Source organism: Chiloscyllium punctatum, chromosome 22 (genome assembly GCF_047496795.1).
Source record: "Chiloscyllium punctatum isolate Juve2018m chromosome 22, sChiPun1.3, whole genome shotgun sequence".
In the NCBI taxonomy this organism is placed as follows: Eukaryota; Metazoa; Chordata; class Chondrichthyes; order Orectolobiformes; family Hemiscylliidae; genus Chiloscyllium; species Chiloscyllium punctatum.
This window is the reverse complement of record NC_092760.1, coordinates 22,383,500-22,402,136: the sequence shown is the minus strand read 5'-3', so window position 1 is coordinate 22,402,136 and position 18,637 is coordinate 22,383,500. Positions and strand designations below refer to the sequence as shown.

The 18,637-nt window shown below is 42.6% G+C and overlaps 1 protein-coding gene across 1 annotated transcript in view; it reads right to left on the bottom strand.

Moving 5' to 3' along the window:
• Positions 1-18,637, bottom strand: part of LOC140493878 (mucin-6-like) — a 385,697-nt gene that overhangs the window by 26,869 nt on the left and 340,191 nt on the right. The gene's annotated exons all lie outside the window — the stretch shown is intronic.

Here is an 18,637-nt window from a genome sequence, read left to right as displayed (position 1 = left end):
CCTAATACCATCAAAATTGGCCTTTCTCCAATTTAGAACTTCAACTTTTAGATCTGGTCTATCCTTTTCCATCACTATTTTAAATCTAATAGAATTATGTCGCTGGCCCCATAGTGTCCCCCACTGACACCTTAGTCACCTGCCCTGCCTTATTTCCCAAGGGTAGGTCAAGTTTTGCACCTTCTCTAGTAGGTACATCCACATACTGAATCAGAAAATTTTCTTGTACACACTTAACAAATTCTTCTCCCTCTTAACACTATGGCAGTCTATGTTTGAAAAGTTAAAATCCCCTACCAGAACCAGAACTACCCTACTATTCTTACAGATAACTGAGATATCCTTACAAATTTTTTTCTCAATTTCCCTCTGACTATTAGGGGGTCTATAATACAATCCCAATAAGATGGTCATCCCTTTATTTCTCAGTTCCACCCAAATAACTTCCCTGGATGTATTTCCGGGGTTATCCTCCGTCAGTACAGTTGTAATGCTATCCCTTACCGAAAACACCACTCCTCCTCCTCTCTTGCCTCCCTTTCTATCCTTCCTGTAGCATTTGTATCCTGAAACATTAAGCTGCCAGTCCTGCCCATCCCTGAGCCATGTTTCTGTAATTGCTATGATATCCCATGTTCCTAACCATGCCCTGAGTTCATCTACCTTCCCTGTTAGGCCCTTTGCACTGAAATAAATGCAGCTTAATTTATTATGCAGCTTACCTTGTCCCTGCCTGCCCTGACTGTTTGACTCACTTCTGTTCTCAACTGTACCAGTCTCAGATTGATCTCTTTCCTCACTATCTCCCTGGGTCCCACCCACCCCCCTCCCCCCACCTTACTAGCTTAAATCCTCCCAAGCACCTCTCGCAAATCTCCCTGCCAGTATATTAGTCCCCTTCCAATTTAGGTGCAATCCGTCCTTCTTGTACAGTTCACTTCTACCCCAAAAGAGATTCCAATAATCCAAAAATGTGAATCCTTCTCCCTCACTAGCTCGTAACACCAGGAGTAATCCAGATATTACTACTCCCGAGGATCTTCTTTTTAAATTTCTGCCTAACTCTCTGTAACCTCCCTTCAGAATCTCAACCTCTTCCCTTCCTATGTCATTGGTTCCAATGTGTACAATGACCTCTTGCTGGCCCCTCTCGCCCATGAGAGCATTCTGCACTTTCTCTGAGACATCCTTGATCCTGACACCAGGGAAGCAACACACCATTCTGATTTTTTGCTGCTGGCCACAGAAACGTCTGTCTGTACCTCGGACTAGAGTCCCCTAACACAGTTGATCTCTTGGAACCCGATGTACCCCTCACTGCATTAGAGCCAATCTCAATAACAGAAACTTGGGTGTTCGTGCTACATTCCCTGAGAATCCATCACCCCCTATATTTTCCAAAGTAGCATACTTGCTTGAAATGGGGATAGCCACAGAAGACTCCTGTACTAGCTGCCTACCTCTCTTACCTTTCCTGGATTTAACCCATGTATCTGACTGTATCTGCAACATTTCCTCCTTCCTATAACTGCCATCCATCACATACTGTTGCTGTTGCAAATTCCTCATTGCCTCTAACTGTCTCTCCAACCGATCCATTCAATCTGATAGGATTCGCAACCAACAGCATTTATTGCAGATATAATCCACAGTAAGCTGTAAACTCTCCTTAAACTCCCACATCTGACAAGAATTTACCTAACTTGACTCCATTTATAGAGTAATCTACCTTCCCGTTCTTGCCACCAAATTGGATAACCACACATTTATCCACATTAAACTGCATCTGTTATGCATCCGTCCACTCAACGAGCCTGTCAAAGTCACCCTGTATTCTCATAACATCCTCCTCACATTTCACCCTGCCACCCAGCTTTGTGTCATCAGCATATTTGCTAATATTATTTTTAATACCGCCATCTGCATCATTAATGTATATTGTAAACAGCTGCGGTCCCAGTACCGAACCTTGTGGTACCCCACCTGCCATTCTTAAAGGGACCTGTTTATCATTACTCTTTGCTTCCTGGCAGCCAGCCAATTTTCAATCCAAGTCAGTTTTTTTGTCCCCAATACCATGTGCCCTAATTTTGCTCACTAATCTCCTATGTAGGACCTTATCAAAGGCAGTGGTAGGATGGTACACTGACCTCTACCTTGCCAAATTTAGATGCCAACTCACTGGCACCTCCTCATACCATCCCCTCAATCATGATCCCACCTCCCATCACCAAGCCATCATCTCCTAAAAATCCACAACCTCATCATCTCAGGGTATCTCCCATCCACAGCCTCTAACTTCATAGTGCCCTTAACCTGCATTGCCCGGTTCTACCCCTTATCCAAAATCCACAAACCTGATTTCCCCAGTTGACCTACTGCCTTTGCCTGTTCCTGCCCATTGAACTCATCTCATCATATCTCAACTCCTTCCTATCGCCCTTGGCCTAGGAGTTCCCAACATGCATTCGGGACACCACTCACGCACTTCCCCAGCTTTCAATTCCCCAGCCCCTAATACCTCATCTTCACCAAGGACATCTGGTCCTTATACACGTCCATTCCCCATGACTAAGGCACAAAGGCCTCCATTTCTTCCTCTCCCACTGAGCCAACCAGTCCCCCTCCACCAACACATGCATTCATGTTGGTGGAACCAGTCCTCATCCCACCCCCACCCTTGTAAGAACGCGATCGCTTACTCCCAATTTCTCCACCATATCTGCTCCCAGGAGTAGCAATTCCACTCCAGGTGTCCTCCTATTTTAAGGACCACAATCTCTTCTCCTGCGTAATCAACAATGCCCTCAACTCCGACAACTGCAACAAAGATAGAAACCCCTGGTCCTCAACTTCTATCCTACGAATCTCTGGATACAGCGCATTATCCTCCACCATTTCCGCCACCTATAGTCAGACCCCACTACCAAAGACATATTTTTCTCCCCACCGCTATCTGTGTTCCACAGAGATCATTCCCTCCTTGACTCCCTTGTAAGGTCCAGACCCCCATCAACCCTTCCTCCACACCCAGCACCTTCCCTTGCCACTGCCCACGCCTTCCCCCGACCTCCATCCAAAGCGCTAAAGGATCATTTCAAATCCAGCGGAAATTTTCCTGCACATCCACCCACCTCATCTACTGCATCCGTTGCTCTCTATGTGGTCTCCTCTACATCAGGGAGACAAAACGCCAACTTGTGGAATAGTTCAGGGAATATCTCTGGGAGACATACACCAAATAATCCCACTGCCCTTTGGCAACCACTTCAACTCCACTTCACACTTCCCCAAGGACATGCAAGTCTTGGGCTGTCTCCACTGCCAAATCAAAGCCACCCACCAACTACAGGAAGAATGGCTTGTCTTCCGACTTGGAACCCTACAACCACACAGCAACAATATTAACTTCACCAGTTTCCAAATCTTCTCACCCTTCACCTCATCCCAGACCCAACCCTCCAACTCAGCATCGCCCTCTTGACCTGTCCACCTTCCTTCCCAACTATATGCTCCATCCTCCTCAGTGACCTATCAAAATTACCTCCCAGCTGCATCCACCTTCCTGCCCCCCTTCCTCCCAGCCACACCCCCTCCAATTTATCTCTCAGCCCTCTTCCTCCTCCACATTCCTGATGAAAGGCTTATTCCCGAAATGTCGACTCTCCTATTCCTCAGATGCTGCCAGACCTGCTGTGCTTTTCCAGCACCACATCTTTCCAACTGTTCCTGCAGCAGCAAGCCATGGAAATGAATTCCATGGTGATATTCTTGGTTGTGCACACCACCTTCTGTAGTTTCTTATGTAGTCCTAGGCACAGCAGTTGCCATACCAGGTCATTTTGCACCCAGACTTTAGATGGTACATCTGTAGAAGTTGGTGAGGGTCCTTTTGGAACATGACAAATTTCCTGAGCAGCCGAAAGAAGAAGAAACATTACTGTGTCTTCTTGACCATCACATGAACGTGGGAAGTCCAGTACAGGTTGTGGTTTATCATCAATCTGAGGAACGTGATGCTCTCCATCCACTCAACCTCAGTTGCGCTGATGTAGATGGGGGTGTGTTCTCCTCCTTTCTTTCTGAAGTCAATGATTAGTTTTTTTAATTTTGCCAATGTTGGGAGAGAGGATGTTCTCGTTGCACCACATCACCAAGCCCTCTATCTCCCTTCTGTATTTTGACTCATCAATGATAGATATCCATTCTACTATGGTGGTATCATCAGAAAACTTGTAGATGGCAATCGTTCAGAATTTGGCAACACAGACGTGGGTGAAGAGAGTACAGCAGGGGCTGAGGATACGTCCTTGGGTGGCTCCAGTGTTGAGTGTTATTGTGGAGGATGTGCAATTACCCATTTTCACTGATTACAGTCTATGGGTCAGAAAGCAAAAGATCCAGTTGCTGTGAAGTTGATGTATGTACAATTGTAAAATGGGGAAAGCAGTGTGTGATCCCTTTAAAAGATGGTGTTGTTTTCTGTGCTTAGAGTTAAAGTAGATGTCTGGCTATAGCTTGAGTTTGCTAGTACACACAGCACCCAAACTGAAACAATTTGGATCGAAAGTAGTTTTATCGAGTCAACAGATTTGAAATTTAGCCAATCAATTTGAATCAGGCCTCAGGCAACTGTCTGTGTGGAGTTTGTACATTCTCCCCTTGTCTGCGTGGGTTTCCTCAGGATGCTCCGGATCCCTCCCACAGTCCAAAAATGTGCAGGTTAGGTGAATTGGCCATGCTAAATTGCCCGTAGTGTTAGGTGAAGGGGTAAATGTAGGGGAATGGATCTGGGTGGGTTGCTCTTCGGAGGGTCGGTGTGGACTTGTTGGGACGAAGGGCCTGTTTCCACACTGTAAGTAATCTAATCTAACATGAAAGCTGAAATTGTAACAGAGTTAGCCAAACAATCAAGTGCAGTGGAGTTAGAAAAAATTAAATTGCAAATGATACAAATGGAGTTAGAAAGTGAACTTAAAAGGGAAAAAGAGAGAAAATAGGGAACTGAAGCAGATTGATTTACGGTTACAAACAGAGGAAAAAAGTGAGAGAAGGGAGAAAGAAAGTTTGAACTTCAGAAGCTGGCAATTGGACAGGAACGTCAACAGGATGGAGGTGAAGGTACTAAGTAGGTTTAGTGAGAATAGTGATGATAAGCAAACCTATCAAAGCTAAAGACCTGGTAGGGATATATACAAATATGTCAAAATATTACCAAAATTTGATGAAAGAGGCGTAGAGGCCTTTTTCCTTTCCTTTCAGAAATTGGTTAAACAGATCAACTGGCCAGAAAATTGGCAGGCAGGGCTAGTGATTTGATGCAGCATTGTCAGAGGAGATGTCAAGAGAATATGAATAAGTAAAAAGAAGGCTATTCTGAGTGTCCATGAATTGGTACCAGAAGTTTAGAGACAACAGTTCAGAAATGTAAGTAAGGAACCAGGTCAGACTTGTATCGAGTTTGAAAGTATTAAATAGAGCAACTTTGAAAGATGAGTGAGAGCATTAAAGATAGAAAAACATATGAGGCTCTTAGAGATGTTATTCTGCTGGAGGACTTTAAAAACTCACTTCCAGAAGTGATAAGAACTCACGTTGAGGAGCAGAAAGTTACAACAGTGAGAAGAGCTGCAGAGATGGCAGATGAATACGCACTACTGTATAAATCAAAATCTAGCTTTTGAGAGCAATTTCATTCTGTGAGGGATAGAAATCGGGAAAGAGAGAGATCCTTCAATGAAAACCAAAATGTAGATCAGACAGGGAACAGTTTACCACAGATGAAAAAAGAAACCCAAGAGGGTGGAAAAGAGGTGAAAGGCCTTGGGTGTTTTCATTATAATAAGGTGGGATATGTCACAGTACTGATGGTTTAAGAAAGGCACGAGGAAAAAGGATGTGGGAAAAGAGTCTAAACCAGTGGAGTTAGTTAAGGAGGCGAAAGAAATCCTGAGAGAAGTCGACGAATTGCAGGAGAGTACACAGTCGAGTCAGGGGTTGGATAGGAAGGCGTCTCGAACTTTTCAAAGCCTTCACCCGTGTCTATATGATTTACTCAGATACAACAGGGGATTAGGTAAAGAAGCTAAAATATTCAGAGATACAGGAACTAGTCTGTCTCAATGAGTTGAAAATATTTGCACTCCTTCTGAAATACTGTCCAAGAGAATTGTAATCTGTGGAATAAATGGAGAGGGGAGTAGTCTTCCCCTGTGTAAGATAAGGCTAGAAAGTTCAATCAAGACTGGGGAAGTGATAGTGGGAGTGAGAGAAAAATTGGCTATTTCAGGAAAACAGTTGATTCATTGTAACAATATAGCAGGATCATAGGTGAGAGTGTAGTGGAAAAGCCAGAAGAAAACCAGAGAACTGAAGAGTTAAAAAAAAAACCCTGGAATCTTCCCAGACTGTGTGGTGACCAGATCCCACTGCCAAAAGTTAAATAAAGAAGGAAAAACAAAGAATAAAGATGAGGGAGTTGAGGTCCAATTAGCTGACACTCTGCTTGATGATATGGGAAAGGATAAACCTAAGCAGGTAATGGATCAGACAGAGGTATTTAGTTCTGACACTAATGGAGTTACAATAAAAAGGTGAGATGATAAAGAATTTATATCATAAAGCTTACTTGAAAAAGGAATCAGAGTGTACTCCAGAATGCTATTATCTTAAGGATAACATCTTAAAGCAGAAATGGAGTTCCTTGGCAGGCTGTGTAGATGAGAAATGGGCAGAAGTTCGCCAAGTTGTGTTATTGGTAAAATACATACAGGAAGTATTGTGGGTAGCACACAAATTACCTGTAATAGGTCATCCAGGAGTGAGGAAGACTCAGGCTAAGATACAGAAGCAATTTTATTGGCCTGGATTACATAAAGATGTGGTTGAATTTTGCTGTACTTGTCATATATGTCAGATGGTTAGGCAAGCCACCGGCAGTGAAAAAACCAGCACCTTTGATGCCATTCCCACTTCTGAAGAACCATTTACATGGTTATAATTCATTATGCAGTTCTCCACCCTGAAATCAAAAGTGGGAATCAGTATTTACCAGTCATAATGGATGTGCCTTCGAGGTTTCCAGAAGCAGTTCCATTATAGAATGCCATGCAGAAGAGGTTCTGGAGGAGTTGCTTGCTTTCATTACCCATTATGAATTACCGAGAGAAATTCAGTTTAGATTACTTACAGTGTGGAAACAGGCCCTTCAGCCCAACAAGTCCACACCGACCTGCCGAAGCGCAACCCATCCAGACCCATTCCCCTACAATTACCCCTTCACTCAACACTACAGGCAATTTAGCATGGTCAATTCACCTAACCTGAACATTTTGGACTGTGGGAGGAAACCAGAGCACCTGGAGCAAACCCACGCAGACACGGGGAGAATGTACAAACTCCACACAGTCAGTTAGACCAAGTGTCCAATTTTACTGCCACATTATTTAAAGAGGTCATGGATAGTTTAGGCATCGAACACTTGACATCAAATGTGTACCATTCTGAATCCCCAGGGAGCATGGAAAGAGAATGTTGAGGGCTTACTGCCAGGATTACCCAAATGATTGACTTATATCATTTGCTATTAGAGAAGCTCCAAATAAATCGACCTGGTTTATGCCACTTGAATTTATATTTGGACTTGAAGTAAGACGGCCTTTAAAAATTAATTAAGGAAAAGTTGATTGGTCTAAAGTCATAGATCTCACAGTTGGATTACATTTCTGAGGTAAGAGAAACATTAAACAGAGTAAGTGAAGTTGAGGTGGCAGAGAATCTAATGATGCAGGAGGCAACTAAGAAATCTGAAATTTGTATGTTTGCCTGTGGGGATAACGTATTGGTGCTGTTACCAGTAGTAAGAGATTTCATTCAAAGCAAGGTTTAGTGGTCCCTTTCAGATTGAGAAGTTAAGTTTGGTGAATTATCTGGTAAAGATGCCAGATAGGAAAAAAATTTATCAGGTATAACATGTCAGCATGCTGAAACAGTATTATGACAGGGAACGGGAACTGGCGAAATAGGTATTAATTACTGCCACTCAGATTGAGGAATCAAACCCAGAAGATTTGGATTTTGATGTGCCTCAGAATAAATTGACTAATGAGGAAGTCCTCAAGGAATGGGATGGGGAAGTGAGCTATCTGTCTCAGGAACAGAGAACTGAATTGAAGAATTTGTTACAAATCTATGAGGACTTACGTAGAAATAGAATGGGGAAGACTAATGCCATAATACATGAAGTTGACATTGGGAATGTTGCTTTGATAAAACAATACCCCTACCACTTAGTCCTCTCAAAACAGTGCAGGTTCAGAAGAAAGTGGAAGCGAAGCTCCAAGAGACTTCATAGAGACGAGCCAAAGTGAGTGGAGTTCGCCAATCGTGTTTGTTCTGAAGCCTGATGGTACTCAATGATTCTGTGTGGATTATTGGAAGGTCAATGCTGTGACAAAATCTGACTCATACCCAATTCCAAGACAGGAGCATTGTGTGGAAAAAGTGGGACAAGCACTTATATTGTAGTTACTGACAAGTACCTTTGTCGGAGAGAGCTAAAGAAGTTTCTGCTTTTTTTTAGATTAGATTACTTACAGTATGGAAACAGGCCCTTCGGCCCAACAAGTCCACACCGACCCGCCTCCCATTCCCCTATGGGCAATTTAGCATGGCCAATTCGCCTAACCTGCACATTTTTTTGGATTGTGGGAGGAAACCCACGCAGACACGGGGAGAATGTGCAAACTCCTCACAGTCGCCTGAGGTGGGAATTAAACCCGGGTCTTTGGCGCTGTGAGGCAACAGTGCTAACTACTGTGCCACTATTCCGCCCACTTTTGTGACCCCAAATGGATATATCAGTTCAAAATAATGCCCTTTGGAATGAAAAATGCACCAGCCACTTTTCAAAGACTCATGAATAGAGTTATTGCAGGGCTGACTACTTGTGCTGTCTACATAGACGACTTAGTAATCTTTAGCCATTTGTGGAAAAATCACTGTGCATTTGGCAGAGCTGTTTGAGAGACAACGGGAAGGCAAAGTTGGTCATAAACTTGGCAAAACGGAATTGCGTAGGCAGAAGTGGCATTCTTAGGACACAGATGGATGACATCAGGGAATGTGAAGACGAAAACCATTGTGGAATTTTCAAAAGCATCCTTGAGGAAGGAAGTACTACAACTTTTAGGATTGAGCAAATTCTATAGGAAATTTGTACCAAACTTTAGTTGTATTATGGCACAATTGATGGATTTTTTGAAAAAGAACACAAAATTTAGGCGAACAGAACAATGCCAGGAGGCATTTGAGAATTTAAAAGTAGAGTTAACCACCACATCAGTTTTAGGTATGCCAAATTTTCCGAAACCCTTTAAAGTCACCATTGACACAAGTGCTGTAATTGTTAGAGTTGTACTGTTACAGAAGTATGTGTGTGGAATTCACAGGCCAATTGGCTATTTTTCAAAAATTACTCAACATGCACCAGAAAAATATTCCACCACTTAAAAAGAGTTATTGAGTTTGGTAATGGTCTCACACCATTTTAATGTTTACATTACAAAAACACATTTGAGACAAATGTGTATACCGATCACAATCCTTTGACATTTATGGAAAGATTTAAGGACAAGAACACTTGATCATTTCGTTGGAGTCTCATGTCACAAGCATTTAATTTAGGGATTGTGGATGTTGCGGGTCAGGAAAACATTATCATGGATGCTTTACTGCTGGTTTAGAAGAAAAATGTTTGTATAAGATAAAAACGGTAGTATTCAATATTATGTATAAATAGAATGAGTATAAAATATAACTTTAGATTAATGAGCTATGGATCTAATGATGTAATGGAGTTAACATGTTTAAAGAAAACAAGAAGCCATCTTTTCATAATGATGGTCCATTTTTTCTTAAGGGGGAAGGGGTTATGAAGTTGATGTGTGTAAAATTGTAAAATGGGGAAAGCATTGCATGATCTCTTTAAAAGATGGTGTTTTTTTCTATGTTTAAAGTTAAAATGGATGTCTGGCAACAGCTTGAGTTTGCCAGTACACACAGCACCTGAACTGAAACACTTTGAATCGAAAGGTCAACCAGCAGTCTTATCAAGACAGCAGGTTTTAAATTTAGACAATCAATTTGAATCCATTAGCTACCAAAAACTTGTTAAATTTAAATCTGATGGTTTTGACAACAGAGGACCAATCCAATTATTAAAATATTGATAGGCCATCAAGGAAATAAAAGAAGGGGCTGTAGAAAAATCGACAGAGCTAACTGCCATATGCTGAGATAACAAACCTCCACTCTTAGAAAAACCACTATCTATTTACCACAGTATTGTGGCACACCAACTACATTCCTGACAGACGAATTTACAGACAAACATTCTTGAGAGAAGAATCAGCAGAGAAGACATACAAAGTTCCAGAAGACATGTAACCTGGCAGTATTTCTGAGGGACGAAGTTCTTTTTTATAATATGAGGAGGGCATGTATTGATTGTATCAGCATACTATCAGAAACTTGTTTTATTCAGGAACAGTTAGTAGTTAGAAGAGCTTTATTTGGTTTGTTAATAGTTTAGTTAATTTGTTTACTGTTAAAGTTAGATAAATAAATTGTCCTTTGGTGATTTTAAAGTGAATGTCGGGGATTTCTTTTGCCTAACCACTAGGAAGTTGCTGAAAAAACAGACTACACCCCATCTCACACTCATTTTAATAGATTATAGGGCAAAGTGCTCCCCTTATAGTGATTTGGTTTTAGTTCTCAGAAGGGGATGTCAACCATCGCTTTATGACACAGTAGCAGAGGGTAGAGCTGAGCCCAAGGTCACAGAGTTTTGAGATCAGTCTGGCAAGGATACTGGTATTGAAGATGGAGCAATAATCAATGAGCAGGAGTCTGACATAGGTGTGTTTGTTGTCCAAATGTACCAGGGATGACTGCAGGGCTGAGTATATGGCATCAGCAGTGGACCTGTTACATCGGAAGGCAAATTGTAAGGGATCGATGCAGGCTGGGAGACTGGAGTTAATGTAGGCCATGACCAGTTTCTCAAAGCATTTCATGATTATTGAGGCCAGAGCCACTTGGTGGTAGTCATTAAGACACATTGCATGTGCTTTCTTAGGTAGTGGGATGATGGTGGTCTTCTTGGAGCAAGTGGGGACTCAGCTTGTAGTAGAGAGAGGTTGAACATGTCGGTGAATACCTCCGCCAATTGGTCTGCACAGGATCTGAATGCTCAGGTGAGGACACTGTCCGGGCCTGTCGCTTTTCTTGGGTTGACTTCCAGGATGACTGATTTGATGTCTGCAGTGGTGACTGAGGGAACAGGTGCATTCAGGGTTGTCTGGGCAAGTGTCACCACGCCACTGACATTCTGCTCAAACCGAGCACAGAAAGCATTGAATGTATAAGGGAGGGATGTGTCTTTGTTTGCTATCTTGCTCTGCTTCATTTTGTATCCCATAATGTTGTTTAGGCCTTACCATAGGCAGCTGGAGTCTGTTTGGTAAGTTTGAGCCTCAAATTCGGTCCAGTGCTGCCTCTTGGCATCTTTAATGGCTACTCTAGCTACTTCATAGGAATTATGGCTTTTTGGCTTCAGTATATTGTCACCACCAGATCCAAAGCAAGTCATACCTCAAGACACAAAAACGTCACTTATGTTCCCTCCTTAGTAAATCTAAGCATCATTTACTCAATCTGCTGTGTGAAGTACAAGCACTATTCAGCACTGTTAGGTAAAGGATTCCATAATTAACACATTGATCCATGGGCTAAAATTCCTTCTGGCAAATATATTTGCTCAGTTCCAAAATTATCTTCATCTACTTACTCTGAATTCTTCTTGTCATGTGTCAATTTGAAGGTATCAGCTCTCTGGTTTATTGCATAACGATACTTTGAATCATATCTGAAATATCTATCAATTATTTCTTGTGTATTGCTGTGATTCATTTATCATTAGTGCTCCATTCCTGTCCTCAGCTACAATACACTTCTATTGAAAATGTTCACCTCTTGATTCTACTTTTTTCAAACATTTCTTCCACTACATTGCTCTCTGCATCCAGCAAATTCCAAAATATGCTAGTTCTTGAATCCTCTATTAGCAAACATTCAAATTCTCTCATTTTTGAGAACGGTAAAGAAAAGCTTGGGAACTATAGACTAGTGTGCCTGATATCGATGGTGGGCAAGTTGTTGGAGGGAATCCTGAGGGACAGGATTTACATGTATTTCGATAAGCAAGAAATGATTAGAGATAGTCAAAATGGCTGCGTGCGTGGGAAATAGTGTCTCATTAATTTGACTGAGTTTTTTGAAGAAGTAATAAAAATTGATGAAGATAGAGCAGTCGACGTGATCTATATGGATTTCAGTAAGACGTTCAAAATGTTTCCTCACAGTAGACTGGTTAGCAAGTTAGATCACATGAAATACAGGAAATACTCCATTTTCAAGGAACTGTGAATCTTCACTCTAAGGTCTCTTTGTTCAGCAACATTTCCTAGGACTCTTCCATTAAGTGTAACAAGTCATGCTCTGATTTGCCTTTCCAAACTGCAGCACTTTGCATTTATCTAAATTAAACTCTATCTGCCACTCTTTGGCCCATGGACCCACCTGATCAAGATCCTATTGTACTCTGAGGTAACCTTCTTCACTGCCCACTACGCCACCAATTTTGGTGTCATCTGCAAATTTACCAACTACACCTCATATGTTCCTATCCAAATCATTTGCATAAATGATGAAAAATAGTGGACCCAGCACCGATCCTTGTGGCACATCACTGGTCACAGGCCTCCAATCTGAAAAGCAATCCTCCACCCTCTGTCTTCTGGATACAGTACTGGCTTGAAGGTAGAATTGGTAAATTTACAGATGACACCAAAATTGGTGGCGTAGTGGGCAGTGAAGAAGGTTACCTCAGAGTACAATAGGATCTTGATTAAATGGATCCATGGACCCAAGGAATGGCAGATAGAGTTTAATTTAGATAAATGTGAGATCCTGCAGTTTGGAAAGGCAAATCAGAGCAAGACTTATTACACTTAATGGTAAGTTCCTGGGGAATATTGCTGAACAAAGATACCTTAGAGTGCAGGTTCACAATTCCTTGAAAGTGGAGTTGCAGGCAGATAGGAATAGTGAAGGCAGTGTTTAGTATGCTTTCCTTTATTGTTCCATCCACTGAATATATGAGTTAGGAGTTCATGTTGCAGCTGTACAGAACATTGGAACTTTTGGAAATTTGTGTGTAATTCTGGTCTCCTTCTTACTGGAATAATGTTATGAATTTTGAAAGGGTTCAGAAAAAAGTTATAGAAAATGTTGCCAGGGTTGGAGGGTTTGAGCTTTAGGGAAACGCTTAACAGGCGGGGGCTGTTTTCCTTGGAGTATTGGAGGCTAAGGGGTGATCTTATAGAAGATTACAAAATGACAAGTGGCATGGATAGGATCAATACACAAGGTCTTATCCCTGGGGTGGGGAGTCCAGAACTAGAGGGCATAGGTTTAAGGTGAGAGGGGAAAGATTTAAACGGGACCTAAGAAACAACATTTGCATGCAGAGAGTGGTGCTTGTATGGACTGAGCTGATATAAAAGGAGTGGAGGCTAGTTTGCAACAGAAGACATCTGGAATGAACATGAATAGGAATATGGGCCAAATGCTGGCAAATATGACCTGATTAATTTAGGATATCTGGCCAGCATGGACAAGTTAGAGTGAAGGATCTATTTCCATGCTATACATGTTTGTGACTCGATGTTAGATCTAGGAGCCTGTGCATATGACACTTCAGCAGAATTCCAGTAACAATTTCACTGATGTAGAAATCCATAGATTGGATTTTGTTCTTTTTATTATACAACTTATGAAATTTCATGATATATTAATTCATGGTGTGTCATTCTGTTTCTTAAAATTTATAATAACATTATTCATGGACATTTAACAGATCATCTCCATGTAAACTTCCTGTAAGAAATCTAATTGAAAATCAGAACTTTTATCACTATCCAACTGATGGGCAACCATCTCTCAAAATACTTCAGATCATACTCCGTCTAATTACTCATTCCTGATGAAGGGCTCCTGCCCGAAACATCGATATTCCTGTTCCTCAGATGCTGCCTGACCTGCTGTGCATTCCAGCATCACTCTAATCTTGACTCTAATCTCTAGCATCTACAGTCCTCACCTTTGTCTCCTTCTAATTATTGCCCATATACTTGTTCCATTCTTGAAATGCTCACAAGATCCAAAAGCTAAGGAAACCAGAATGTAATCATCTTCCAAGAACTTACATTTCTTCATTCTATGTTCTACAGTAACCATTAAATCTGTAGTTTTGTATGAAATTATTTTTCCTAGTTTCCAACCCTCACCTTTAGACAACCACCCTCTGCAGACATATTGTAATCCAGAAAGCGAATTGGTAAAAGAAGGCATTGAGGCTAGTTTTTACTCACATTTATTATGTGCATGATGTTACATTTAGATAATTTATTTACTCATTACAAACATATAGCTGATATACCAACAACCATCTTTAAGCCCAGTTAATGCTCAGCCATCAGCATACAACTAAACAGAACTAACATTGTCATTAACATCTATTCTCATAAGCAATCCTATCAATGTGATTTAGGATAGGATGTGAATCTCTCTGAACCCAGGCATCTACAACTATGATGACAGCAAGTCAAGCCTTTCTGACAAAAGTAGAGGTTTCATGAGTTCAATTTGAATTGAATGGAACTGGAAATATCAGCCACTAGTGCTGTAGTATGCAGAGTCTAATGTCATGTTGGTCATCATGCCCTCACTGAACAGTATGTGTTCCAAGTTCTATGACATGCCCTATGCTCTATGATAGGCTGGTGCTGGATAATATCATATTCTTTGACTTTCACCGAGATGTTCTGTCAGGCATGCCGATGCATCAAGTATTTCAACGTGCATATCTATCAGACCACTTTTGTAGGCCACCCAAACATAGTTATCATCACAATTCTCCATAGCAGAACCTGTGTACACTCCTGTTCTTCAGTGAGTTGATACTTGTACCATGCTTATCTCCTGCTCTAGTTGCAGACCATTTATGCCTAGCATCTCATCACTTGAAGTTACTATCTCCAAGATATCCTGTACAATGCAGTGTCAGTATTTGAGCTAGTAACTGTACATGTGAGTGAGTCACCATATCCCTTGTTCATCATTGTTTTTCTGTCCCTACACCTCGCTCTGCCTGGCTAGGTTCCAAATCTCAGGAATCTGAAAAGAGAAAAGTCGTAAGGCTCGGGTTGTGGTGAAGACAGGTGGCTAAAAGAAAAAGGTACACGTTTCCACTGCCTGCAATTTGTAAATCATAAAATAATGAGGATCACCAAATTGCTAAAGGCACATGAATCTAACTCCTTCAAGTTAGAGTTCTGGCATTACTCATTGCTTCCATTGATTCCTTTGAGTATGTTTGGAAAGTCCGTTCTATTGTCGAGAGATGATATCTCTCCTCCTATCTCCTGAACTAAGGCTTTAAATATAACAGTGGAGGATTTGGAGGCTGCTCTCTGCCGTTTTGGGCCATAATTCACCCTTCTTCTTGCTCACACTCTCTTCTACAACCAATTCAAGCATTTGCTCCAGCCGTAATGCACCTCCCCACTGAGAGATGGAGTCTGGTTTCAAATATTGCGGGCTAGCTTTAACCTGGGAACTAGCACCAGCACATCGGCACTGAATACCATGCTTAGTGCTGGACAGTGCAATTGTTCAAATGAGCAGACAGAACAAAGTGTACATAATACTTGCATTAGAAACAATGAACATAGGGGTAACTGCACATTTTGATGCCTTCTCTCCTTTCACATCTCATTGAATTTTACAGTCCACAGTGACTGGAATTGGGTGTTTTATGCAAAAAAAACTAGAATACTGTGGATGCTGAATATAAGGCACTTTTCAATGCTCCACCCTCAAGGATGAGTTTACGAGCCAGCTCACAGATATTGTTCTATCTTTCTTGTAGCAGGTGCCTGCAATTGCCATTTTAAGCTTCATCGATTTTGTTTCTTTACTTAACATTTCCTTTTTTATCATCACTTTTAAAAGAAAATATTTGCATTTATGTTATACTTTTCACATCATAGGATGCTTCAAAGGATATGTGACATTTAAACTCGCCTGCCATCTATCCTTTGGATCTCTCCTCCTCCTCCTCTTCTTTCTCATCCTATCTCTGTACTGTCAAATTTACAACTTTCTCCACTTTGGATGGAAGGCCTTTTTTTTCTCTCTCTCTATAGTTGCTGTTTTCATGAGCATTCAGGTTTATATGAGAAAAAGGTAAATTAACTTAAAATGCAAACACAGTTTTATGGTCCAACCAGGCTTCTTTCTATTTTTTCTCATTTAACCTTCCAATGGTAACTATCTCCTTCATATGCTTTGCTAAATTTCCCTTTCATTGCATCTATAGTCTTCACTTTGACTACTTGTGTGGCACATTCATATGGTTTCTTCTGAATTTTGTATTGGATTTCGCAGTGAGTACCTAATATTGATGAGGTAAAAACAATGACTGCAGATGCTGAAAATCAAATACTGGATTAGTAGTGCTGGAAGAGCACAGCAGTTCAGGCAGCATCCAACGAGCAGCGAAATCAACGTTTCGGGCAAAAGCCCTTCATCAGGAATAAAGGCAGTGAGCCTGAAGCATGGAGAGATAAGCTAGAGGAGGGTGGAGGTGGGGAGAGAGTAGCATAGAGTACAATGGGTGAGTGGGGGAGGAGATGAAGGTGATAGGTCAAGGAGGAGAGGGTGGAGTGGATAGGTGGAAAAGGAGATAGGCAGGTCGGACAAGTCAAGGAGGCAGTAACTGAGCTGGAAGTTTGAAACTAGGATGAGGTGGGGGAAGGGGAAATGAGGAAGCTGTTGAAGTCCACATTGATGCCCTGGGGTTGAAGTGTTCCGAGGCGGAAGATGAGGCGTTCTTCCTCCAGGCGTCTGGTGGTGAGGGAGCGGCGGTGAAGGAGGCCCAGGACCTCCATGTCCTCGGCAGAGTGGGAGGGGGAGTTGAAATGTTGGGCCACGGGGCGGTTTGGTTGATTGGTGCGGGTGTCTCGGAGATGTTCCCTAAAGCGCTCTGCTAGGAGGCGCCCCGTCTCCCCAATGTAGAGGAGACCGCATCGGGAGCAACGGATACAATAAATGATATTGGTGGATGTGCAGGTGAAACTTTGATGGATGTGGAAGGCTCCTTTAGGGCCTTGGATAGAGGTGAGGGAGCAGGTGTGGGCACAGGTTTTACAGTTCCTGCGGTGGCAGGGGAAAGTGCCAGAATGGGAGGGTGGGTCGTAGGGGGGTGTGGACCTGACCAGGTAGTCACGGAGGGAACGGTCTTTGCGGAAGGCGGAAAGGGGTGGGGAGGGAAATATATCTCTGGTGGTGGGGTCTTTTTGGAGGTGGCGGAAATGTCGGTGGATGATTTGGTTGATGCGAAGGTTTGTAGGGTGGAAGGTGAGCACCAGGGGCGTTCTGTCCTTGTTACGGTTGGAGGGGTGGGGTCTGAGGGCGGAGGTGCGGGATGTGGACGAAATGCGTTGGAGGGCATCTTTAACCACATGGGAAGGGAAATTGCGGTCTCTAAAGAAGGAGGCCATCTGGTGTGTCCTATGGTGGAACTGGTCCTCCTGGGAGCAGATACGGCGGAGGCGGAGAAATTGGGAATACGGGATGGCATTTTTGTAAGAAGTAGGGTGGGAAGAGGTGTAATCCAGGTAGCTGTGGGAGTTGGTGGGTTTGTAAAAAATGTCAGTGTCAAGTCGGTCATCACTAATGGAGATGGAGAGGTCCAGGAAGGGGAGCGAGGTGTCAGAGATAGTCCAGGTAAATTTAAGGTCAGGGTGGAATGTGTTGGTGAAGTTGATGAATTGCTCAACCTCCTCGCGGGAGCACGAGGTGGCGCCAATGCAGTCATCAATGTAGCGGAGGAAGAGGTGGGGAGTGGTGCCGGTGTAATTACGGAAGATCAACTGTTCTACATAGCCAACAAAGAGACAGGCATAGCTGGGGCCCATACGTGTGCCCATGGCTACGCCTTTGGTCTGGAGGAAGTGGGAGGATTCAAAGGACAAATTGTTAAGGGTGAGGACCAGTTTGGCCAAACGAATGAGTGTGTCAGTGGAAGGGTACTGTTGGGGACGTCTGGAGAGGAAAAAATGGAGGGCTTGGAGGCCCTGGTCATGGCGAATGGAGGTGTAGAGGAATTGGATGTTCTTCCTAACAAGGGGAAAGGTTAGATTACCTACATTAGATTACCTACAGTGTGAAAACAGGCCCTTCGGCCTAACTAGTCCACACCAACCCCCCGAAGTGTAACCCATTCCCCCTAACTAATGCACCTAACTCTACGGACAATTTAGCATGACCAATTCACCTAACCTGCACATCTTTGGACTGTGGGAGGAAACCGGAGCACCTGGAGGAAACCCACGCAGACACAGGGAGAATGTGCAAACTCCACACAGACAATTGCCCGAGGCTGGAATTGAACCCGGGTCCTGGTGCTGTGAGGCAGCAGTGCTAACCACTGAGCCACTGTGCCACCCAC